Here is a 27,063-nt window from a genome sequence, read left to right on the forward strand (position 1 = left end):
AGTTACTTAATGAAGCCTCCTCTCTTCTTTACCCCCTTTTATAAGAGCTTTCTCAGAATCTTTAGGAATAACTCTTCACTAGCTTTTCTTTCCTTACAGACCTTAGAAAATGCTCCTTTTCTATTTCTGATCTAGTTGCCTCTCCTGGGTGCAGCCTAAAAGAGGGAGGAAAAAAAACCTCTACTAAATAGCGTACCATGTCTTTACCTTCAGCTTGTGACCTTCAACTTCCATCATGAATTTTCCACTTTTCCTCATTCTCTCTTTAATTTTCTGGCACTTCCTGTAGTTTGTTTCCCAGCATGCCTTCTCTTGAAGTCTGTGCATAAGTAGAAGCAGTTTTACAAGTTGCTAAAATATCCTTAAAGAGGCATTTTTAGAATTTCTTACTTATGAATTGCCTATGTGCTGTTTTGCTCATTTCAAAATATAGTTTAAATAAGACCTACATAGCAAACTTTTTAAACATACAGAATTTTGAGCAGTCATTTTGATAAACAGCTAAACCAAATAATTAGACACATATGTAAATATGTGTTATGTTTCTGTGTATTACAAATGTGTATGTGCTTACATATAATTTCAAAAGAAGCAAACAAGAACTGGTTGATTCAATCAATTTCCACATCACTTTTCATTAGCTAGACGTCAGTATATATACCATAGAGCTATGTGGCCAATATTCAACCATAAAGCTGGTATTGGTAGGTGATATTATTCCCATGAGAAATGTTTGTCTTGTCTTTTACTATTTGAACATGTATGTACTTTTACTGTTCTGTATTTCCCCTCTTCAAATTTTTAAATAAAAAATCACCAAATAAAATCTATCTGCATTTTAAAAAATCTAATCAATCAACTAAGTATACTATCCTAAAATGGTCTTTGTGAATTATTAAATAACCTTACACTCCTTGCTTAAAGGAATACAGATTACCATGAATGCACATTACAAAATAAATAAATAAATAATAAATAACAATTTGTATTTATGTTTTATTACAATGGCAACATAGATATCTGCAGCATACCTTTATTTAAATAAAAAGAATATATGTAGCCTTTTTCAGAAATAAAGTTAACCTGTACTTTTTTCTCAAATATATACAAACTAATAATTAGGATACTTTTCTCCCACTGGCTACATCTACCATCATCCAAAAAGCATGTAAGTTTGTGTGCTTTTGTATTTTTTACTTGTTTAGAGACAAACCCCCACCAAGGGGGCTAGAACATCTTTTTAAAAATTTAATTGATGCCATTATGTACATACACATATATATACAAGTAGCATATTTATGAGCATATATACAGACAGAGAGAAAGAACTTATTTTTCAATCAATGTTCACCCAAGATTTTCATCAACTTCTGTGAGAATTCTATTTAAAGACGAGCAGAGGATATAACCCTTAGTCAGTGAGCATGATTTCATGAAATAGGAAATGCTGTTTCTAAGCCCCTTTTTAGCATTGGCTTTACTTTTTCTCCCCAGATCTAAACTGGCTAAGCAAAATAGAATTATGGCAAACTAAGAAACTTTCCTCAAATTATGTGCATATTTTTTACATAAAAGTCTCAGGGGATATTTTGGAGTGTGGATTTTTTTTTTTTGTAGTCATCTAAATAATTGTCTCAAATTTTTTCCCATTTTTCTTGGCCATGGTAGAGATGGTCTTTTAAAGTATATTATTTATTTTTTAGGAAAATTGTCCTCTTACTGCAGATATATAACTCTAGTCTGAGACTTCCAAATACCTTATGCCAACATTGTAAATTTTATTGTGATGTCATAAAGTTACAGTTAGCGTATAATTTTTTAAAGGCATTTCATTTTGTACTTTGGAATAATAGATATAAAGCTGGTCTCTATGGAAACCACTGTAACTTGTGATTTTAGAACATCAGATAATAATGCAGAGGATTATTGGCCAAAACTTTTTTTTTTTTAATTTTTAAAGAATTTATTCTGTTAAGAAATATAACAGGGGATGATGGCCACAGACATTTCACAGTTGCCGTCCCGGGGCAAGTAGTAGAGAAAAAGCCTCCTTTTGTTTTTAATCGCGATTAATCAAAGACTCTACTCCTAGTCCCTTAAATGAAATATAGCCCCTTTCAGTGTTGATGTTGAGTTTCCAGACCTTTAAGCACTACTAACAGCCAGCTTTCATTATTTCTAGGTGAATTCAACAAAAACTCCATTCTTGTTACAAATTGTGAAAGATGTTTCTGTGAAAGCTGTTAAAACCACAGTCAAGAAATCTGGTAAATTCTTCTAATTGGTCAGTTCCATTATTCTGTTTCTCATCTTAATCTAACTATCATTTGTTTGTAAGATACACCCATAAACAAGAAACATCAAGACAGAAATACAGAGGCACTGTCCTCAAACTCTCTGAGGGCTAGCAGTCTTCATGAAACTTCATGTGGGAGTAGAAGGCTTCTTGATCTGGGAAGGTTTTTCCACAGATTTAACAGGAACGGCACCATCCTCCTTGTGTGAGCATCGGACATGGCTGTCGTGGGCAGCATGGGACGCAAAAGATTTGGCACAGTACTTGCATTTGAAGGGCTTCTCCCCGGAGTGCTTCCTGATATGCGTGCGGAGTATACTAGAGGCAGTGAACTTCTTTGTACAATATACACAGTGGTAGAGTCTGCCTCCAGAGTGGACTCTCATGTGTTTGTTTAGGTTGGAAGATTGAGAGAAACATTTCCCACACATAGAACACTTGTGAGGCCGATGCTTCTCATGAACGTGAAGGATATGGATCCGGAGCCATTCTCACTTTTCAAAGGATCGTTTGCATAAAGAACAGGGAGGGCTTCCCTGGTGGCGCAGTGGTTGAGAGTCCGCCTGCCAATGCAGGGGACACGGGTTCGTGCCTCGGTCCGCGAAGATCCCACATGCTGCGGAGCGGCTGGGCCCTGTGAGCCATGGCCGCTGACCCTGTGTGTCAGGAGCCTGTGCTCCGCAGCGGGAGAGGCCACAACAGTGAGAGGCCCGTGTACCGCAAAAAAAAGAAAAAGAAAAAAAAAAAAAAAGAACAGGGAAATTTCCTGTCACCCTTGTCCACATATGGGGTGTACTTGAGATGCTTGTCTCTGTAATATTTGTAGGTAAAACTTTTCCACATCTTTCACACCTGTACCCTTCTGCAGACTCTTCCGAGGGCCCAGATGCCTGGTTCCTCTGTTTTATGACCTGCAGGCTCATGGGAATGTCCCAAAACTTTTCATAGCATCATAGCAATCTCCATACCACACAAGGAGCTCTGGGTTCTGGCAGATCTCCCTGCAGCTTTCATAAAAGATCTGCCCTTGACATTGTACGGTAACCAAGTTCTGCTCCATGGGGAAACGAGCACAGTTGACATAGGACATCCAGTTCCCTGCACCTCCTTTTCCATCAATAAAGTGTCTCATATGACCCTCTTCAAAGATGTCCCACATCAGGGAATTATCCCCGTACATCCTGACTTAGCTGGTGTTGACCACTTTACCCTGAAAGGGCCTGAACCTGACTCCTTTGTTTGTGACAGGGCTACTGAGGAACACACCGAAATGTGCCACTTCACCGAATTTCGTCCGCCCCAGGCAGAGACCTTCTGGTAGCTGAAGGGAGTCGTTATCCAGAGTCTGAGGAAGAGAATCAGACCCAGAACTGTCTGTGGGGACCAGGAGGGCCAAAATCGCATGGTGCAGGCGGGCAGAGTTCTGAGGGCTGGAGATGACCCCATATAGCACTAAGTGCAGGTCTTCCTGGGTGAAGTGGTAACGATGAGATGCCTTCCCCTCTTGGTTCACGAGTTTGGGGCCATCCTCAGAGCGCTCTCTTTGAGAGTGCAGCAGCCGAGTGCTCCAAAACTTAAAATGAGAAATCCATTACTGAAATGACTCTTTCTAAACTCATCTGGAAGGAAAACGTGCCATTAAAATGATTACCTTTTAATCAGAGATCATCACTCTCATTTTCCATTAGTCTACATTTTGGGGGGCATATGATGTATACTAAATTAAATAGGATTTATTGGTTCATCTAGATTCTGAATTACCCTCCGTTCCTATAGATTAGGAGAGTGCTTTTCTTAGCCTTTTTCCTTGAAATCCATCAGTATCTTTTATGTGGACTAGCTAGTATTCTGCACACTTCCAATGCTTAATAAATATTACATTACAATATTAGCATAATAATAAATCATCTTAAAGTATTACATGGGCTATTAAGTGAGATCCTATTCAGTTTGAGCCAAGACATCAAAAAGTTTTGTTTTCTCTATATGCATACAAAGTAATTTTAAAACTCCCTTTCCGTGAAACGTCTTTGCATCCATAAGAGGTCTACATATTACAGAGTGAAGTGATGAAGTGTGTATCTTCCAGTTATGTATTTCATTGGTTCAACTTATTCTGGGGCCTGAATTTGCCATTTTAATAAGAGAAAATTTAAAATTGGGCAGACAAAAATGGAAATAGCACCATTTGTCAAGTAAATGCCCTTTTCCCAATGGCAATTCTGAACTCTTTATAAAGGATTTCCAGGCCAGCAGCTGGGGAGTGTTCTTTGCCACTAAGAAGTCCTGCTGGGCTTCCCTGGTGGCGCAGTGGTTGAGAATCCGCCTGCCGATGCAGGAGACACGGGTTCGTGCCCTGGTCCGGGAAGATCCCACATGTCGCGGAGCAACTAAGCCCGTGAGCCATGGCCGCTGGGCCTGTGCGTCCGGAGCCTGTGCTCCGCAATGGGAGAGGCCACAACAGTGAGAGGCCCGCGTACCGCAAAAAAAAAAAAAAAAAAAAAAAAAAAAAAAAAAAGAAGTCCTGCTTTGTCTGTGATTGGTTATGTCACACACACCTAGACTAACAACCACTGAAAACATGAGGATTTTCTTTATAATTACAGAAACAAGAATGAAGTAAAAAATACTCTGTTTATAAAATCTCATCCTAACTGGTTGCTATGAGGGAGGTCCTAGTTTGAAACTGCCATCAAAGCTAAAAATAAAGACATTTCCCCTTCCACAAGTATTGTTCAAATATTGTACATTTTATCTACCAAGATGTGACTCAAATAGGATAAAAATGATGCAGAATCTGTGATAGATAGCAAAATGGCCAAAATTTTTTCTCCCGTACAGTTTAACTTTGCAGTTAGCCCCTCGCATCAATAGAGAGTCTATTTTTTCACCCCTTGAATCTGAGCTGACCTTGGACATCCTTGGCTGAAAGACTGTTGAGCCAATTCCGAGCCACACCTCAAGAGGCATTCAAGTTTCCACTCTTTCTCTAGGAACCCTGCCCAATGGCCATATGGACAAGCCGAAGCTAGCCTTCTGGTTATTGAGAGACACGTAGCTCATTTACCCCCATTGTCCCAGGCAATCCCCAGATGCAGAGCTAACCAGCTGAGTGGCAGCGACCAGCAGATACATGAGAAATTTCCAGCTGAGACTAGAAGAGCTTCACAGCTGAGCCCAGCCTAAACTGCCCACCCAAAGAATCCTGTCCTCAATAAATGGTCCTTGTTTTGAACAACTAAATTTTGGGGTGGTTTGTTATACAGCAATACACAACAGATTCATCCATTTCTTAAATTATCGGAAATAAAATTTTGGATATTATTCACCTCAAATTAATGTTATTCTTTCATAACTTTGACTTCCATTTCTGAGTTACTTGGTGCTAAATCTGTAATTGGGGAACTTCCCTGGTGGCGCAGGGGTTAAGAATCCGCCTGCCAATGCAGGGGACACGGGTTCAAGCCCTGGTCTGGGGAGATCCCACATGCCATGGAGCAACTAAGCCCGTGCACCACAACTACTGAGCCCGTTCTCTAGAGCCCACGAGCCACAACTACTGAAGCCTGTGTGCCTAGAGCCCGTGCTCCACAACAAGAGAAGCCACGGCAATGAGAAGCCCATGCACAACTAAGAGTAGCCCCTGCTCGCCACAACGAGAGAAAGCCCACACGCAGCAATGAAGACCCAAAGCAGCCCAAAATAAATAAATTTATTTATTTAAAAAAAAAACTGAAACTTTAAAATAAATAAGTAAATAAATCTGTAATTGGTGACATGGTTTTCTGAATATTTCTAATAGGAGTGTTTGTTTCTGCTACTTCATAAATTTCATAGGGAGTCTTTTTTCTTCATAAAAACTTTACATGGAACCCTAAATGAACACAATTAACATTCAGGCCCTTCTGATCCTCTTAGCATAATGTCATTTGGTTAGAATAGCAAGCCTGAAGAGATGATTTATCCAGAGGTGATTCTTCTTCTAAAGTGGCATCCAGCCAGAAAAAATGAAAAGGTAAAATCAAAGGAGGCTATGTTTAGCTTCATCTCAAATCTCCACATCACTCACTACATTGATTTAACGTCATGGCACCTCCATCTTTCAGCAGGAGGATCTGGCACAAGACAGAAACTGTAGTGACCCTGTAAGGGTCATCTTGCTGTCAGCCTCAAATTACATCTCTGCTCTTGGCTGACAGCCATGGCAGGACTGGGGATGTACAGCCCTCTTTCCATAGGTGGAATAGATGGGTTTCAAGGAAGTGAGATATAAAGTGAAATGTCATCTATCAAGTCTTCTCTGCCTATAATTTAAAGTTCTAAAATGGGAGAAAGTTTTGTCAAATTCCTTATATGCAGTCCCCCTAAGTCTGTTTACTAGCCTGAGTTTCTAATCTGTGCCACCTACGGTGGACTCTAATCCAGACTCAAAGTTGTCTTGTCAGCATTCATCTCACTTTCTTCCTCTGCAGCAACTGAACCACTGGCCACCCTTTCTTCTTGAGACTTTCTTGCTCTTTGATGTTTGTTACTCCACATGTTCAGAGCTCTCTTCTTTTGTCTCCAACTAGTTTCTTCTGCCTGCTTGACTATGACTCACAGCCCTGTGCCAGGCATATAGTGAACACAATACATATTTGTGGTATGAATGTCCAGCTCTTAAATATAGGTGTTTTTCTTTAGCCCTCTTTTCTTTCTTTACTGACATGATCTTTAACAGTCACATTCATATTCATAGCTCTAATTATATTTTCTTTGTGGATCAGGATAAAGACCCCCATCAGTTCCCAAATGAGAACTTCTCGCTAACAGACTTGATAAAGCAGTGGACTCAGTATTCTGTCAAGGGATGTAACACTTCATTTCTCGATTTCTCATTTCTATATCAAGTTGCCTGAGAACCAATCTCAGCCACCCACTCTTACCTCCATCCGATATTTACTGCATTCTGCAGCTGGAGTGATCTGTTCCACAGTGAGCCGTCACACTCTACCAGTTAATGGCTTCCCATACCTGTCAAAATACAGATAAAATTCTTTTTTTTTTTAACATTTTTAAAAAACTTATTTATTTATTTTTTTGTGGTACGCGGGCCTCTCACTGCTGTGGCCTCTCCGGTTGAGCACAGGCTCCGGACGCACAGGCTCAGCGGCCATGGCTCACGGGCCCAGCCTCTCCGCAGCATGTGGGACCCTCCCGGACCAGGGCACGAACCCGTGTCCCCTGCATTAGCAGGTGGATTCTCAACCACTGCACCACCAGGGAAGCCCAAGATAAAATTCTTAACATGGCTACCAACCCCTGCATGAGCTGATCCTTACCTTCCTCTCTGACCTCATCTTACAGGACCCTCCCCACACTCACTAACTCCAGCCACAATGACCTCCTCTCATGTCCTCAAAGAAGCCACGCATCTCCCTGTCTCCAGGTGCCCCCTCTGCCTGAAACATTTAGAGTCCCACCTGTTTGACTCATATTCATCCTTCAAGTCTCAACTCAGATGCCATTTTCTAGGGGAAGTCTCTCCTGACTCCATAGAATAGAGCAGGACTCCTCTAACCACATGGCACCGAGTTCCCTTCATACTATCAACACTGGTCCCCTGATTGAAATTGTATACTTGTGTGGCATTTCCTCCATTTTCCCTTCTAGTTCAGTTGCTCCCCATCACCTCTCTAGAGCTTAGCACTGCACACAGCACACAGTAGACACTCAATTAATATATATTCAGTGAGGGAATGAAAATAGTGTACTAGTACTTTACACTGTGTTTTCCTTTGTGTTTTCTGTGAGGAACCAGATCTCAGGGCTATACAAAAGGCAGCGGGGATGAGAGGGAGGAACAGTTAAGTGCCTCTCAAAGACTTGGAAATGAAGGATTTCCCTCAGAAAGTTTAACCAGAGAAGTTCCGCACAATGAACCCCAGCAGAGATGTACAAAAACAGCCTTAAGGAAGCACCTGCAACCTAGAGCCAGACCTAAAGGAGGGTCTCTCCATTTCTAAAGAAGGAAGGTGGCAACCTCAAAGGGAGCCAGTCAACTATGGTGCAAAGAAAATGAACTGAGGCAAATTCAGTTCTAATGCCTGAAGTAGTAGTCCCAGGAAAGGGTGCCTGGTCATCTTGACAGATAAATCCAAATTGTAAACATCCCCACCCAAGAGTCTCAGCATGATACCTGAAACATTTAACTCATCTAATGTCCTCCTTTGTTGTGAGGCCTCCAAACATTTGCCCACCCTCCCCACCCCCCCCACCCTCCTCCTCGAGTAGCTTGCCATTCATTTATTTTTTCATTCATTCATAAATTTATTGAGCATCTTATATGTGCTATGCCTTGAGGATATAGTAGTAAGTAAGACAGAGCTGGTCCCTGCCCTCACAGAGTATTACAGTCTATCAAGTGATAGACAAGAAAGCAATTTACCATAAAAGTGTTGGGTCCTAAAGCGTAATAATGCTGCCTGCCTGCCTAAAATCATTTCTTCAGAGAATCTCTCCTTCTCTCATCCGGTGACGCTATCCATTGCCATGACATAGCACACTACCATACCACCGCACCCTTATCACCATGGGGTCAATCAGGCTGGTCAGGGCCTCACTGAGATTTGTGAATGAAGCCAGGATTGAGAGGGCCTCTCTTCTCTGGGGATTTTGAGTTATGTGGATATAGGTTTGGGGCTGCAAGCAACCATCTTGCCTATGCTGGGGAAGACAGCCACCAGATCTAACAAATTAAAATACAGTACACAATTATTTGTTCAATCAACAAACACTTATTGAGCACCTACTCTGTGTCAAGTACTGTTCTAAGAGCTGAGAATTCATCAGTGAACCAAACATTAAAATCCCTGCCCTATGGAGTTTCCTTCCTAGTGGAGAGAGAAATTAACAAATAAGACTAACAGATAAAATATATGGTATATTGAAGAGTGATACATGCAAGTTAGGGAGGTAAGGGAGCAGCCGCATGAATACAGGGAAAAGCAATCCAGGCAGAGGGAATAGCAAGCACAGGGGTCTGAGTGCAGAAAGTGTCCAGAGTATTGGGGGATGCCACCCTGGCTGGGGAGAGTTGAATGAAGGAGATAAAGTCCTAGGAGGTAGTAGGGGCCAGATCTTCCAGGCATCACAGGCCTTTGTAGACTGCAACTTTTACTTCCATTGTGACTCTTACTTTGAGTGAGATGGGAAGAGTAAAGGGTTTAGAGCTGAGGGTCAGACTGACATTTCAGAGGCTCAGTCTGGATATTCTGAGAATCCAGGGCAGAGCAGAGAAGCTGGGAGACCAGTAGGAGGACTTATGTTAAGGACAAAGTCTGTTCTTGGTTAATTGCTACTATCATTAATTACATTATAGTCACATTAGGTAAGTTGTACATGTCAGGATTTCAGAATTACTATATACTTTTATGTTTTTTATTAATTTTTTTCATTCCTTGGTACCATTTGACATTGAAGCCCAACAATGTTCAGTTTGCAGTTGAGGAAATGGTAATGGAGATACTTACATATCAATAAATGATCCCTATCCCAGGATTTCAGTTTTAGAAGCATTATTATATGAGGGGAGATTTTAAATGTCATCTCCCTTGTTCCTTGATATCACACGTCAAAAAGCAACCCCTCTAAAGCCAGAGGGCAAATTAGTTGCTGGTTCCTGTGTAGATGAATTATGGCTTAAGGAGTAACAAAAATTTTGAATTACTAAACAACTTACATTGAAAGAAATAAGAAGAGAGGAAAGATGCATGAGCTTAGGGAAAGGATTTTATAATGTACCCCAGTAGACTCAATGATAAATGTACATAATTAATCATAGATGCCTTTTTTTGCAAATGATATTTTTAAATGATAGAGGCAATTATCTGTACAATTACATATGCACAACAATGCATTATATTCTGCTTTCAACAGGCAACCTACCCTACAGAACAGGTAAGGAAGAGACACCTAATTTAGCATCCTAATTTTAACCTCTATCTCAAGAGGACATTTTTTGGTAATTAGAGGAGGTTCAGAAAAGGAATGTAAAATAGTGACTTCTTGGTTCGCCTACTATCCTGGTGAAACTATTTAATCACTATGGTTTAAAGCCATAAAATATAAGTTACATTCTCTTTTTTTAAAGAAATATAAAATAATTTTCTAAATGCTTTCCCAATAAATATTCTGGAAATAAATTATAAAACTTGTGAAAATGAAAAAATGTTTACTACTCTCTTTTTTTTGTTGTTGGGGAATGTTTTTTTATTTTTTTTCTTTTTCATTTTTTTTTTTTTTAATTCACATCTTTATTGGAGTATAATTGCTTTACAATTTTGTGTTAGTTTCTGCTCTATAACAAAGTGAATCAGCTATATGTATACATACATCCCCATATCTCCTCCCTCTTGCATCTCCTCCCACCCTCCCTATCCCACCCCTCTAGGTGGTCACAGAGCACCGAGCTGATCTCCCTGTGCTATACAGCTGCTTCCCACTAGCTATCTATTTTACATTTGGTAGTGTATATATGTCAATGCTACTCTCTCATTTCATCCCAGCTTACCCTTCCCCCCCAGCCCCCATGTCCTCAAATCCATTCTTTACATCTGTGTCTTTATTCCGGTCCTGACCCTAGGTTCATCAGAACCATTTTTTTTAGATTCCATATGTATGTGTTAGCATATGGTATTTCTTTTTCTCTTTCTGACTTACTTCACTCTGTATGACAGACTCTAGGTCCATCTACCTCACTACAAATAACTCAATTTCGTTTCTTTTTATGGCTGAGTAATATTCCATTGTATATATGTGCCACATCTTCTTTATCCATTCATATGTCGATGGACACTTAGGTTGCTTCCATGTCCTGGCTATTTTAAATAGTGCTGCAATGAACATTGTGGTACATGTCTCTTTTTGAATTATGGTTTTCTCTGGGTATATGCCCAGTAGTAGGATTGCTGGGTCATATGGTAGTTCTATTTTTAGTTTTTTAAGGAACCTCCATACTGTTCTCCATAGTGGCTGTACCAATTTACATTCCCACCAACAGTGTAGGAGGCTTCCCTTTTCTCCACATCCTCTCCAGCATTTAGTGTTTGTAGATTTTTTGATGATGGCCATTCTGACCAGTGTGAGGTGATACACTGTCATTTTGATTTGTATTTCTCTAATGATTAGTGATGTTGAGCATCCTTTCATGTGTTTGTTGTCAATCTGTATATCTTCTTTGGAGAAATGTCTATTTAGGTCTTCTGCCCATCTTTGGATTGGGGTTTTTTTTTTTTTTTTTTTTTTTTTTTTTTATATTGCGCTCCATGAGCTGCTTGTATATTTTGGAGATTAATCATTTGTCATTTGCTTCATTTGCAAATATTTTCTCCCATTCTGAGGGTTGTCTTTTGGTCTTGTTTATGGTTTCCTTTGCTGTGCAAAAGCTTTTAAGTTTCATTAGGTCCCATTTGTTTATTTTTGTTTTTATTTCCATTTCTCTAGGAGGTGGGTCAAAAAGGATCTTGCTGTGATTTATGTCATAGAGTGTTCTGCCTATGTTTTCCTCTAAGAGTTTGATAGTGTCTGGCCTTACATTTAGGTATTTAATACATTTTGAGTTTATTTTTGTGTATGGTGTTAGGAAGTGTTCTAATTTCACTCTTTTACATGTAGCTGTGTAGTTTTCCCAGCACCACTTATTAAAGAGGCTATCTTTTCTCCATTGTATATTCTTGCCTCCTTTATCAAAGATAAGGTGACCATTTGTGTGCGGGTTTACCTCTGGGCTTCCTATCCTGTTCCATTGATCTATATTTCTGTTTTTGTGCCAGTACCATACTGTCTTGATTACGGTAGCTTTGCAGTATAGTCTGAAGTCCAGAAGCATATTCCTCCAGCTTTGTTTTTCTTTCTCAAGATTGCTTTGGCTATTCAGGGTCTTTTATGTTTCCATACAAGTTGTGAAATTTTTTGTTCTAGTTCTGTGAAAAATGCCATTGGCAGTTTGATAGGGATTGCATTGAATCTGTAGATTGCTTTGGGTACTATAGTCATTTTCACAATGTTGATTCTTCCAATCCAAGAACATGGTATATCTCTCCATCTGTTTGTATCATCTTTAATTTCTTTCATTGGTGTCTTATAGTTTTCTGCATACAGGTCTTTTGTCTCCTTAGGTAGGTTTATTCCTAGGTATTTTATTCTATTTGTTGCAATGGTAAATGGAAGTGTTTCCTTAATTTCTCTTTCAGATTTTTCATCATTAGTGCATAGGAATGCAAGAGATTTCTGTGCATTAATTTTGTATCCTGCTACTTTACCAAATTCATTGATTAGCTCTAGTAGTTTTCTGGTAGCATTTTTAGGGTTATATATAGTATCATGTCCTCTGCAAACAATGATAGTTTTACTTCTCCTTTTCCAATTTGGATTCCTTTTAATTCTTTTTCTTCTCTGATTGCACAGCTAAAACTTCCAAAACTATGTTGAATAATAGTGGTGGCTACTCTCTACTAAATTATTCTTTCTATTAAAATGAGAAAGGAAATTTCAGCAACTACAGTAGGCAATGGTCTTTCTTTCTTAACTTGATAGAATGAATACATCCTCTCTGTGCTATTTCTTTACCCTGATGGTCTTATCTTACAAAGGCAGTAAGCTGTGGTGAAGGGTTCAGTCTAGAATCAGACCAAACATAGCTTCAAATCTGGTTCAGCAATTTATTATGATTCTAACCCTGAGCAATTTACTTAACATTGCTAAGCTTCAATTGCTTTGTAAAAGTGAGTCTAATCATATCAATCTCATAAAATATGCTGTGAGCACTACAGGAGATAATGTTTATCAAGTATCTGGTCTAATGTCAGAGATTCAACACATGTTCAATACTGTAGCTAGTATTAATGTTAAGTCCTCCCCCTCGAGTTCTTTAGCATCTTACCTGACTAAAATAAATCGTAATGTCAACTATCATTCACTCATTCTACCAATGTGTATTGAGTGCCATGCATACTTACAAGATATCAGTATATAAATAAATGAGTCATTTTGGATGTAAGTAAAGAAAGGATGGATTATTCAGGTTAGCAATTTTGATCTCTAGCTCAGATTGTCTAAAACTGTGTTGTCCATACGACAGCCACACACATGGCTCTTGAGCACGTGAAATGTGACAATTTAAAATTGAGATATATTGAATATGTAAAATATACTCCAGATTTTGAAAACTCATTTTTTAAAAAGACTGCAAAGTATCTCTTTACGATTATTTTTGATATTGATCACCTGTTGAAATGATAATATTTTGTATACATTAGGTTACATAAAATATATTATTAGAATGAATTTTGTCAGTTTCTTTTTACTTTTTTAGATATATGGCTATGGGGAAATTTTAAATTTTGTTGCTCACATTTGTGGCTACAATTATGTTTCTATTGGGCCGCACTTATCTAAATATTTAAATACAGTAAGAAAGGAGGAAAGATTGGAAAGGAGGGAGGGAAGGGGGAAGGAAGGAAAATAAAAAGAATCTTCAAGAACTAAAAGATATAAGCCTTAAAAGATCACATAGTGGAACAGTCATTTCTCCACATAACACCAGTGACAAAAAAAATCTGGGAGACTGAGATACTGTGCTTATAGCACAATGCCAGTTACTTGGCAAATGCCAGCTTGTAATACTTATTTGTTTCATGATCACCTCTCATATTTTAGGCACCATACTAGTTGCTACAGTTACAATGATGAACAAAACGATCCCATCTATCCAGGAGTACTCAGTCTAATGAGAATTACAAACAAGAAAAAATTTTGCAAACTTTTTTGTGTTGTATTTTATAATGTTCTCATGGACATAAAAGATACTATGTTCTAATTTTCTTTCAAAGCGTTTGTACATACCTCTCCACATCTGACCCGTATTAGCATAATTTCTGTTTTGTTCTTGTGAAAATTAACAGCAAGGGGATATCGAAAGGCATTTTTAGTTCCTTTGGCAAAAGTTTCATTGACTAATATACTGCAAAGTTGTTCAGTAACAAAAATCAATTTAGAAGCACTCAACTGGCATATATTTCTATATCATACATATCATTCTCACGCAAAATCATTCCTCAATCCTCCTACAATATTTCAGGCTGCCTATGTAGTCATGCTTGTATATATGTGTATACAAACCATTTGCATTCAAATATGCAGAGCAAACCCTTCATTTTGGAGCAATCACAGCCCTCCCCTGCCCCCTTCCACCACCACCTCCCCCCACCAAGCTCTAAGAGAGAGGAAGGAGCCCGCAGCTCTGGCAGCTCCTGGTCTTTTGTCGTGCTGATTAGAATTGAGCTGAGCTGCAGGATTTACATCTTAAAGGAAACCAAGCCATGGCCCCAGAAACCCTTCGATCCCTGAAGGAGGAGGAGAGAAAAGGAAAAGCTTGCAGGAGCCAGACTTGGGAAGCGGAGTTTGGGGGAGTGAGGAGAGAGAGGGAGAGAGGGAGAGAGGGGGAGAGGGAGGGGAGAAGGAGGGGGAGAGGGAGGGGGAGAGGGAGGGGGAGAGGGAGGGGGAGAGGGGGAGGGAGGGAGGGAGAGGGAGAGGGAGAGGGAGAGGGAGAGGGAGAGGGAGAGGGAGAGGGAGAGGGAGAGGGAGAGGGAGAGAGAGAGAGAGAGAGAGAGAGAAAGGAAACAGAGAACAGTTACCATGGCGAGCCGAGCCGTGCAAGATATTGAGATTTGAGATGAAACTGAAATACTGAGCTATTGATAAGGGATGAGATTCTGAGAGAGAAGAGAAATGAAGGCAGAATGAGCAGAGGCAAGAAGATCCCAAGACTTGCTGAGGGTTATATAATCCTTTGGTGGTTTTCAGAGAGGCTGCAATGAGGATTTAAAATGCTTTTCATTAATTCTTGCCTATCCAACTGGTGTTTCTACCTGCTTTGTAACCATTGACGCTGGTGAGAGCAGCTGGGTTAAATTAATTAAGCAACGAGGCTGAGGCTGTTAGACCGAAGGGGCTCTAATGCTGTGCCAGCCTGTAGGCAAACCTAAATCTAAGCCTGTAAATGCCTCCAGGTTAGGAATGAAAATGCTAAGGACAGCCAATCACAAACAGCCTACTTGGCTTTAAACCACAGCCAGTCAAATAATTTCCTTTCTTTGCTTCCACACTTTCTCTATATAAGTCTTTCCTGAGCTCCTGTGGTCCAGTGTTACCACCACTTCTGGTTTGGTGCTGCCTGATGCAAATCAATTTTCGCTCAAACTTAAAATTTTTATTCTGCCTCAGTTTATCTTTTAACAGTTCAAAGCAGCCCAGCTCTCTCCGGGTTCCTGGTGCTACTTCAGTAATTCAGTCTGGAAAGTGAAGGCTGTCCCAAGCCCTGTGCAGCACAGAGGCAACTATGGTGGTCTCTAGCACACTCACCCAGAAGATGTTCCAGAAATACGGGTTGAATGAAAAAATCTCTGGGGTCTGAAGAGAGATTCGATGTTGGTATCTCCAAACACAGACTAGGTATGCGGCAACTGACTGAATAAACGCATCTGTATGGCTGGAGAAAGTGACAAGTACCTCCCCAAGCACGACCCTTCAACCTTCATGTTTGTGATGCCAAGAGCTAGAACAGACCTGGTTTACTGGTTTTGTTCAGCTGTTTTGTTCGTTTTGTTTTGGTTTTTGATATTCAATTGTCCTTGACAGGAAATACACATTCTCAGTTTAAATACACAGGTCACTTTACTGCCTCTCCCACTTCCTCCTGCCCCAAGTTCCCTAGATGCAGGGCCATCCCACTGTCTCTTCAGCACAGGGCAATCCTGGGGGAAGGGAAGACCAGGGTATGTTGCCTAGAAACCTGGGAGAAACCGTAGAGTTCCAGGTGAGGTGAACAACAGAATCATCAAAATCTTGTTTAGGCCCAATCCAGAATAATGAAAATTGAATTCCTGGGCCTCTGTAATTTTTTTAAGTCCCTGGGTCATTCTGACACTTCATTAAGAGAAGAGAAGCACTCTCCCCTTCATCCTGACCAAGTTCAAGTCTGAGTCTTCACTTTGACATCATAATATCATAGGTTACAGTGAAGGCCTCCAGGCCTCTACAATTTAGTCAATAGCCCAGGTGTGAATCTGAAGGGAGATTCCTTACTTTATCCCTAACTATTGAGAGCTGATGCCTTGGCTGGCTGGACGGTCCCGGGTCATGCTGGCATCTTGGAAAAATTACTAACAGCTCCTCTTTCTCTCTTAAAGGAGCTCAGGTTTGGATGGTAAATTATATGGTCCCTCTACACATATCAAACAGGGAAAACCCAGCCTAGCCTAGCGTAGTATTTACCTGGGATTCCTTCCAGCAACAATGTTAATGTTCTTTCACTCTCTTCCTTCCTCAGATGTCTTTCTTTCCAGTCCTTACTTCTTTCTCTTTCATCAGATAAGGCTTAAACACTCCAAACAGTTCATTCCCTCACTCTCCCCCCACCCGACATCCCTGAGGGTTTTCCTCTTCATCTGCACATGTGGAGAGCTCAGGAGGAGGCTGCAGCTTAAAGATTTTATCTTGTTTGTCCTGTTTGAGAGCCAGGAGAGAGGGAAGTAGCCTGAAGCTCTGTGGAGCCAGACCACCCCTGGCTTTTCTCCAGGAAAACTAGAGATATGGATAACTTGGATAACTAGAAATATGGTCTATCAAGCACAACATTCAAAAGGAGATCACTGCAACTGATGAGGGAATCAGATATTGTCACCAAAGTGTGGACCTCAGACTACTACAGATAGAAAAAGGAAACCATGGGTTTTCTAGATTCACCCAAATCACAGACTTCCCAAAAAGGAATGCGAAGGCCAGAAACTGGCATCTGCATCTTTCTCATCTTACCTTTCTTCTGGCTTAGGCCCTAAACTTAGTATCCTAATTCCTGTATCTGATACTTCTTATGCTTTGGTACTGGGTTTGCTTTTTGCTCCACCTTTGCCTTGTACCCTGATTGCAGTGCATTGTAATTCCCTCCACCCCCTATCTTGGGCTGACTCTCACCTCATGGAGCTCTTCCTGGATTCCGTTTCTAATTCTGGTGATTCCCCAGGAACACAGGCCAGGACTAGGAACTATCACCTGGGGCAAAGATGATACACAGGCCATGTCAATGGCGGAGAGTCTCTGACATTGTCATCAATGTCATTGATTTTTCTTCATGTTTACTACCTGGCGTACTCTCTTCTCACCAAAATTCAGAAGATTTCTCTGCAGAGCTAATACTAGAAAGCAGACTGGATCCCCTGAATCTGTTCTCATATTAAAGTGTGATTCTTTTCATGACCCTCCCCTTCCATTCAGTCAGGCTCTCTGTTTTCATCATATTCCCTACCACCCACCCAAGCTGCCTCAGCTCTGCATCTGACTTCAATATGAGTTGTTAAATTAGTTTATGAACCAATTTTTGGATCATAAACTAACTACTGACATTTCCAGTTACAGAACTTAATTGTCCCATAAGGAGCAGGAGTTGCAAATTCAAATGACCACAGGCGGGTGGAAGACAAGGTAACTGAATGAAGCAGGCTGGGTGGCAACTAGAGCAAGCTGGCAGGCACCTGCCCTGGATAAAGGGTCTAGCTGCTGTCCTTTCTCAGTGAACTGTTGCCATGAAGGAATGCTGGCCCCAAATGCTAGATCTTTTCAATTTTACAGGAAAAAAAAAGAGATATCTAGATTCTTTTTTTTTTTTTTTTTTTTTTTTTTTTTTGCGGTATGCGGGCCTCTCACTGTTGTGGCCTCTCCCGCTGCAGAGCACAGGCTCCGGACGCGCAGGCCCAGCGGCCATGGCTCACGGGCTTAGTTGCTCCGCGGCATGTGGGATCTTCCCGGACCAGGGCACGAACCCGTGTCCCCTGCATCGGCAGGCGGACTCTCAACCACTGCGCCACCAGGGAAGCCCTAGATTCTTATGAACAATCTACTATTTTTTAGAATATTGATGACTAATTTTAAAACATTTAAATTTCATCCTGGATAAACAAAACTCATCTGTGAGTAGGATCTGGTTTTCTGGTTGCCAGTGTGCAATGGCTCTTCTAGTGTACGCTCAGACAAATTTCTACGTAATTTTAAACATGATTTTAATATGGAAAAATCATTTGAGGCAACCCAACATCAAGGGATGTGAAATGCTCAAGGATATCCTGGAAATCTACAGATGCTGGTGTTTATGCATAAAAATGACAGCAGCAACAACAGAAATTCCTATTAAGTGACAAATAGCCACTTAAGAAAATCTCTGAACGAAAGGAGATTTTAAACATTCTATAACAGGTCCACTGTGCATGTTTTGTGCCCGAACACTTCATTTTTCATAAACGAAAAGCATCTCATTGTCTTCCATTTTAAAACATCTTTGTCAGCGAAGATATTGAGGAGGTAGTTAGAGGGGAAAATTAAAACACTATAAACGTTGCAGTGAAATCATTTAATCTCTTATCCCTTATGACACTTTACATTTTGAGTGACAACTAAGGTTATCTACTTTGCAAATACTGTAGCTTTATTCTTGAGCAAGGGAGAGAAAAACACATTATTTTCCTCTATTACTGGACATTATCTTTTTAAAACAATCAGGATGTAATTCTTTAATACTTCAACACATGCAAAACTTTGAAATGCAAAGTATTTCAACATGGGATGACAAAATGGTCAACCGATGAAAATGCTAGAGTGGGGTTTCTCAACCTCAGTATATACAACTGACATTTTGAGTCTGATAATCTTTTGATTTGGGGGGGGGGGCTCTCCTGTTCACCGTGGGCTGTTTAGCAGCACCTCTGACCTCTATCTACGAGATGCCAGCAGTACCCTCCCCAGCTTGTAACAACCAAAAAGTATTTCCAGACATTGCCAAATGTCTGCTGGGGGCCACATTTGCCCCCGATTAAGAACCATTGCTCTAGAGGAAATGTTGTACCTCAGGACTTGGATTTTGATTTTCCAGGAAAGTCTTAAAATGGCACTTCACACAAAGGGGAAGATATTGGAAAAATCATCACCGCTGACTTCCTTTAAGTCCTCAGGGGACTGTGGGGATTGGGGAGGGAGGTCTTTGAGGCAAGAGCAGTGAATGTATACTGACAAGAAAGTTGCTGTAGGGGGCAGGTGGGGTCAACCCTAGATGTGAAATCCACTCTTCTTGACAATAATGCCGTGACAAGCAGGAACCAATAGAGATCTGTCAGGCCAGGCAGCAACATCTGGTAGATTCCAAACTACATATGGGGAACTCCAGCCTTCCTCTGGCCAAGTCTGAGGCGAATTTTCAACATCTTGAAGAATAGGATGATATCAACCAGTTACACATTTAATAGGAAATCCTTTTTTTTTTTTTTCCATTTTGGAGAGAAAACATTTTTCCAGAAAAACATGAAAGGTTATAATAGTGGTTGGAAATCAGTAACTCTCAATTTTTTCTTTGTGGTTATGGAAGAAATCATCAATTCCATTTCTCAATAGAACCTCATAAACACAACAGGCCAGATGCCAGAACAGAAATTAAATGGCTTTGTGAGCCTCAAGGGAAGACATACTTTAACTATGAAGTATTCACACCAAACTTTGAGAACAGTACACGAAAGAGAATGGGCTAGAGTATGTGGTGTTCACATTTGCTGTTTTTGACAGCACTGTTTATCAAAATAACTACAGCTTTCAAAGACAAGCCTACTTAATTTTTACTATACTGTTTTTCTGACTGGTAGGAACTATAAAGAATAAGTTCACTAAGTTTTTGGTTGAGTTTTAGTTCATTTAACTTGTTTCAGCCACAGTTAGATGTTTCAAAATGGTATCTTCCAGTCTCCTTGCAGTCTCCTTTTATACTCAGCTTAAAATCTGTTTGGATGATACTGTAATGGTGGATACTTGTCACTATGTATTTGTCAAAACCCTGTGGAATGTACAAAGAATGAACAGTAATGTAATCTATGCTTTAGTTAACAATAATGTATCAATATTGACTCATCAGTGTATCATATATATCACATTAATGCAAGATGTTGATAATAAGGGAATCTGGGGGTGGAGTGGAGATGTGTGGGCAGAGAGGGCGTATAAGGGAACTCTACTTTCTGCTCACTGTTCCAGTAAACTTTAAACTTCTCTAAAAAAATGAGGTTTATTAAATTTAAAAAAATGTTTTGTAAATTTTATAATAAGAAACCCGAGAGTTAAAATTCTTTAAGTGTCTTTTAAATAGGTCTTTTGATGATTGTTCTGCTACCTGCTTATTTACTGATGAAAGATGATTGTTCAGGATGAAGTGGGGAGAGGACAGGACTTCCTTCCTTGTCTGAGCCTGGTCCCTGACCACTCTCATCTAAACTCCTGGAAAACACTATTTGAGCACTGTAAATAGTGAACCTCGAATTGCATTACATTTATGCATTTTCTTCATATCAGCGATTTCACATGCTTTTATGTTTTTTCCCCACAAAATAACTTTTGAAGTAAAATTCACTCAAAACTGTTTATAATGCATTTTACATGACAGGCCAAATTTGTTTCTAATTAACAACATATACTATTTGCTAGAGAAGCAGTAAGTTATGATGAATCAAAGAGCTTTTTGCTGGACTTTATGCAACAGCAAACAAGTAGTGTTGAAATATAGTAAATTTGCTTTCTTAGTGGCATTCTATTCACCCTGTCATAAAAACTGTTGGTTCCAGTTTTAATCTCTGCCACAATGGGACATTTTTCAACCTAGACGCTTCTTGGATGGTTGTCAGAGACTCTCCAGGCTAATTAGACCATCATCTGTCAAGGGAAGGCTCAGAGCAAAGCTTCACACTAGATGCTCTGAGGGGAAAGGGCAATCTAAAGAAAGTTTTAAATGATCCTGTGTTCAAAGGATACTCGTCTAGTTGAAAGAATAGAACTACATTTATGACAACATTAAGAACACACCCAAAGCAGATAAGAGTAAGCACAACTGAATTTAAGAGAAAGCTAGTGCTGAAAATTGCCAAACACTTAGAGAGTTAGCAGGTACAGAACAAAGTAGTAAACTCATGGACTCTGGAGTCCTAGAGACTCAGGTTCTACTCCAGATTGTGGAATCCTGGGCAGGTTATTTCACCTCTCTGGGTTTCCAATCTTGCATCTGTGGAGTGAAGCAAGGTGAGGTCATGTCTTTCAAGAGCTAGATTTATGGTAAGAGTGCAATAAGTGATAGTTTTATCATTATTGTTAAGAGTAGTAATAGCAGTAGTAGTAGTAGCAGTAGTTACACATTCTGAAAAAGAGACATGTTTTCCAAGAAGGTGAGACATAGTCAGACAAAGTAAGGAGACTGGATTTCAAGGTGAACGTTTGTATTTCCAAAGAAGTGGGAAAGAACGAGTCACATTTTGAGGTAAGACTAAGAGAGGGAAGTTCCTTTGGGAGATTTATATGAAGTAAAATCAATGCAGTCAATATCATTTACGGAATAATATCTGAAGGTTTTGGGGGAGGAGAGTAAAAGGTAGAAAGAAAATTGGTTCAGGAGTCAGAACACTGGGGCTCTGAACTAGGTTTTACCTTCCAAATACTAATTCCTCTGCTGACTAGCTGTGTGACTCTGGGCAGGGCAAATCCTCTCTGGGACTTGAGTTGTTCACCAATGAAACTGGATGTGTGGTCTTGGAGGGTCACACAAGACCTGTGGCAAATAAGAGTCCAAGTTCTTAGGTATACAAGAGGCATGATGAAAATAGGAAGACAGTTGCTCTACAAGCTCTTTGTAGAATTGATTGGAGAAGGAAATAGAGAAGGACCAGGAGAGAAAAGAGTTACATTTACCAAGTACTGTCACAACAGGACAAGAAGGATTGAATCTGTTAACTTAGTGCAGGAATGGATATTAAGAGGTCCATGAGTTGGGAGAATGGGAATAACATGAAAATTACTAAAATTGAGAAAAAGGAATTCTTTGTAGAAGAAAGGGAACATGATAAGCTAATTTTTCAAAGAAGTTAAGTGTCAAGACATGGCAGGAGATCTTTAATATTGACTAATGAGCAATAAATTAGATTTGATATAAGTAGAATAGATTATATTATACATTTTAATTACCACTTTATCATATTAAAGATTTCCTAAAAACTGACTATAAAATTCATATAAGAGCATAAAATTCCAAGGATAACCGAGACAAATTTGAAGAAGGAAATATGAAGGAAAGATTTGCTTCATTAGAGATCATGAATTACTATAGTGTACTACTATATCAGCTAAAATAATGTGGTGTTACGGGAAGGTCAACATATCAATGAATGGAAAAGAAACCAGACCTATCATTGATTGGAAATACCTACTCTTACATAAGACCTGAGTGCAAGCAGAGATGACCTTAAAAGCCAGCAGGCTTTATAAGTAGCTTCACTCTCCATATGGAAAACAGTATAGTTAGAACCGTACCTTATATATCATACTTAAAAAAAAAAATTCCAAATGAATTAAAGACATAAATGTGAACACACACATTATATCTTTCCATAATGCAGAGAGGGAAGAAATTCTTAAACCATGCTCAGCAAGTAGAAAATCATAAGGAAAAGATTGATTAATTTGACTACCTTATTGATGGTGAAAGTATACATTTGGAGAGCAATCTGGTAGAAGATGCATGTATTCTAGACCCAGAAACCCCAGTTGTTGCCATAGACTTTAAAGAAACTTGAACATTTATACAAAAGGAGACATGCTGCATAGTCTATATAGTGAAATATTGGAAGCAAACAAAATCATTAGAAGAATAAGTAAATAATTATGGCGACCTATTTAAATTTATTTAAACCTTGATCTACATGTATTCATATAGGTAGAACTTAAAAACAAAATACTGAGTGAAAAAACTGAGACTGGGGCTTCCCTGGTGGCGCAGTGGTTGAGAGTCCACCTGCCGATGCAGGGTACACGGGTTCGTGCCCCGGTCCGGGAAGATCCCACATGCCGCAGAGCGGCTGGGCACGTGAGCCATGGCCGGGGAGCCTGCGCGTCCGGAGCCTGTGTTCCGCAGCGGGAGAGGCCACAACGGTGAGAGGCCCACATTCCACACACACACAAAAAAAAACAACAAAACAAAACCGAGACTGAAGTATAATATCGTTTATGAACTTCTTTTTTTTTTTTTTTTTTTTTTTGCGGTATGCAGGCCTCTCACTATTGTGGCCTCTCCCGCTGCGGAGCACAGGCTCCGGACGCGCAGGCTCCCCGGCCATGGCTCACGTGCCCAGCCGCTCTGCGGCATGTGGGATCTTCCCGGACCGGGGCACGAACCCGTGTACCCTGCATCGGCAGGTGGACTCTCAACCACTGCGCCACCAGGGAAGCCCTATGAATTTCTTAAGAACTCACACAAATACTATTTACCAATTATGGTAAAATTGGTAAAATATACATTTAGTAAAAATGTAGACAATAGATAGGGTATATGCCTACTTTAGGATAGAAGCTATTTTGGAGAGCGAGGAAGGGAAATAACACCAGGGAGGGGTTTAAACATTCTCAAGTACATGTACCTATGTTTATTTTTTAAACAATAAAGAAAACCTGTTAGTATTTTAAAATTCTGAGAAGTGGATAATGAACCTTTATTATATCACTCTTTATATTTGTCTGTATGTTTGAAATATTCCAAAATAAAAGACTGTTAGTAAAGCACAGTGGGAAAGTTTTTATCACTCTAATAATTTAAATATTATCTATGTATAGCTACTTGAATTTTAAGGCATTGTAATTACTGTTTTGTGTTTGGAAATTTTATTTCAAATTTTCAGAATGATTTTGTTTGTTTGTTTTACTTCTCCATTTCCCAAATTGATGAATACAAATACACGGGAAAGAAAACCTGCCATAAAACACTGACAGTTACATCACAAAAGCATTCTTAGTTTATAACGAGATTTATTTCATGGCTCCACTTCAGTTTGATCAATTAAATGATCAGGGGCCATTACCAATTGAAAGGATTAGTGGATTAATAAAATTCAATTCACTAAAATTTACTTTCCAATAAGTTTCAAACATAGAAGTGCTGTGTAAAATGAGGTACACCCGTAATTCCAAAGTGTAATTCAGGCTCCTGGGACCATAGACCCCTCTGATCTTGTCACAAATTAGCTCCTGGAAAGCAGAGGCCTCCTGGACTCATCTCCAGGGATTTTACCTCTGAAGCATCTCAAAACAAATAAAATGACTGAGACAGATGCTGGATCCAGACAGAATGGCAACCATTTCACAAAATTAACCCTCAAATGATGAGAACAGACAATTCTCCACATGTAATAATGGCTTTTGTTATTTTTCTCCCATGAAAGCATTCTATTGCTTTGGCTTAAATGCAACAGATAGAGGTATTCAGCCTCGGCTGGCAATATTTCTGATCCATATTTCAGTAGATTATCCTGAATTGGCCTCCTGGAAGCATTTATGCTGACCAGTTTTGAAAAACTCTTTGTCAGCCCTCACCCTTACCTGCTAACGCCCAGCTCTAATGGATGAATGCAGGGGGTGATAATAATCACTGTCTGCCCAGCCCTGAGTGCAGTGCCTGCGTCTGCAAAGCAGTCTGCCTGGCGGGGGGGGAAAGAAAAAAAAAAAGAAAGGTAATGAGGAGTGTAATTCAATGAATACTTGAGAACCAAGCTTGAGGGTTACTTTTTCTTTTTAAAGGAGTAGTGATATCAGAAGCAGGATTATGAAAAAGAAAGAGTTAGTAAAAATAGGATCTTTGTGAATTAGAATAGCAAGGCCATTTCAAATTGAATTACACAGGATCATCGCAATTAGAATTGGAAAAGATTTCTCAATCTTCCTCTGTCAAAGCATGATTACTCCCAATAGTATATTCTCCCAAGCTTAGTTCAGTCCAATTTTAAATGATTCAAGTGATGGAGCCTCGTTGGCTTCTCTTGGGATATCACTTCACAGTCTAAAATAGCTAACTGCTAGGTAAGCCCCCCTATATATATATTTTTTGTTGTTGTTGTTGTTGTTGTTTGTTTGTTTTTTGCCTTATTTCTATTATTCTGTTTTGTATTTCCCCAATCCACCTTAAAACTATTTGAATTTAATTTTAAATGGGTACAACCTACATTTAAATGATTAAACCCAGCTGAGTCTGGGTCTTTTTGTATGGTTTAATGTCTCTCTCTCTTTCTCTGTCTCTCTCTCACACACACACACACACATATCACACATGTACTCATATATACAATTAGAAAATATTACACAGCCACAATGTATTTATGGGAAAAAATTAATAAGGACCCTTAAATTTTAGGTCATTCATTGATAAAACAATATAAAAAAATCAATAACCTACTGCCATTAAACTGACAGAGGCAACAAATAATAAACCTAAATATTATTCCACTTTGTGAATATTATATCTATTGTACATGAGTAAAATAATATGATCTAATATAGTGTTTTCTATAGCTTATTCCGTATAAATAATATAGATATACAATATGGTGCTAATGCCATAAATATATTTATAGAAATTATTTTATTGAAACATTTTTTGCATCTATTCAAACAATAGTGACTCATACTTTCTTTGTAGATAGGCTCATTCTTACACTAAATTTGGTTTGAGCTTTGAGTAAGTTGTAGAGCCTGGGGGAGCAGCTTGGAGCGTTCAAGGTTAATGGAGGTTGCTTAAGGGTATTTAAATTTGATCAAGATTTTATATAGCTTTCCATGTCCTTTCCAAAGAGCTGCCCTAAAGTATTTTTCACACCTGTCAATCAACCAACCGATATCCAATCAGGTATGAAAATGAGTACCCTAGGAAAAGGAGAAAAAAATGTAAAGAAATTATTTGAGCTTAATTTAAAGAAATGGAATTTACCATTCTTGTTGGCATGATTTTTTTATGTCATCAGTTCACAAAATTTTGAGCTGGAAGGAGCCTTAGAACTAGGAATCTTTGAGCTAGAATCATCTAGTTCAGTGATTATAGTCATGGTGGAAAAATTATAAAGAGAGCCTGTGCAGCAATTTAAACTTTTGAATTCGTCAAAATTGGGTGAATTTTAGTTAAATATGTGTATTGAACATGTTTTTATTTTGTTTTGTTTTTTGCGGTACGCGAGCCTCTCACTGTTGTGGCCTCTCCCGTTGTGGAGCACAGGCTCCGGACGCGCAGGCCCAGCGGCCATGGCTCATGGGCCCAGCCGCTCCGCGGCATGTGGGATCTTCCCGGACCAGGGCACGAACCTGTGTCTCCTGCATCGGCAGGAACACTCTCAATCACTGTGCCACCAGGGAAGCCCTGGATTGAATATGTTTTTACACCAAATTCCTCCATAAATCTTGTGAAAATTACAACAAAGAAATTTAAAAGAGCAAAAAGGAAGTGAGAGAAGACAGTAGCCAAGGAGACATGTCTATGCAGTTTTTTGAAGATGAAAGCAAATGGAGGGGTAACTGAATGACTTGAATGGAGGAAGTTAATGATATCTAATGATTTTTGAGCATTTATTATGTGCTAAGCATCATCATAAAAGTTTCACATAATTTAATTCAGTAAACCCTCACAACAACACTATAAGGTAAGTAACATTTTTATCTCCATTTAATAGGTGATGCTTCTTAGGCAGAGTAGGTTACTAAGAAAGCTGTTAAGTGACAGTAACTGGTATGTAATCCCAGAGGAGCGAACTCCCATATCTGTGAGAGGGGAATATCAATGACAAGCAAGCCAAATTGCCCCACTCAACACCCCCAAAAGCTAAGTGGAAGAAGAAGTGATCAGT

General features: G+C 39.5%; 1 pseudogene; it reads right to left on the minus strand.

Annotated features, from left to right (window-relative positions):
• Window positions 1-2,404: 2,404 nt before the first annotated feature.
• The window catches only part of LOC131755706 (PR domain zinc finger protein 14-like), a 68,550-nt pseudogene continuing 43,891 nt past the window's right edge, over window positions 2,405-27,063 (minus strand).

Source organism: Kogia breviceps, chromosome 4 (assembly GCF_026419965.1).
Source record: "Kogia breviceps isolate mKogBre1 chromosome 4, mKogBre1 haplotype 1, whole genome shotgun sequence".
Classification (NCBI taxonomy): Eukaryota; Metazoa; Chordata; class Mammalia; order Artiodactyla; family Physeteridae; genus Kogia; species Kogia breviceps.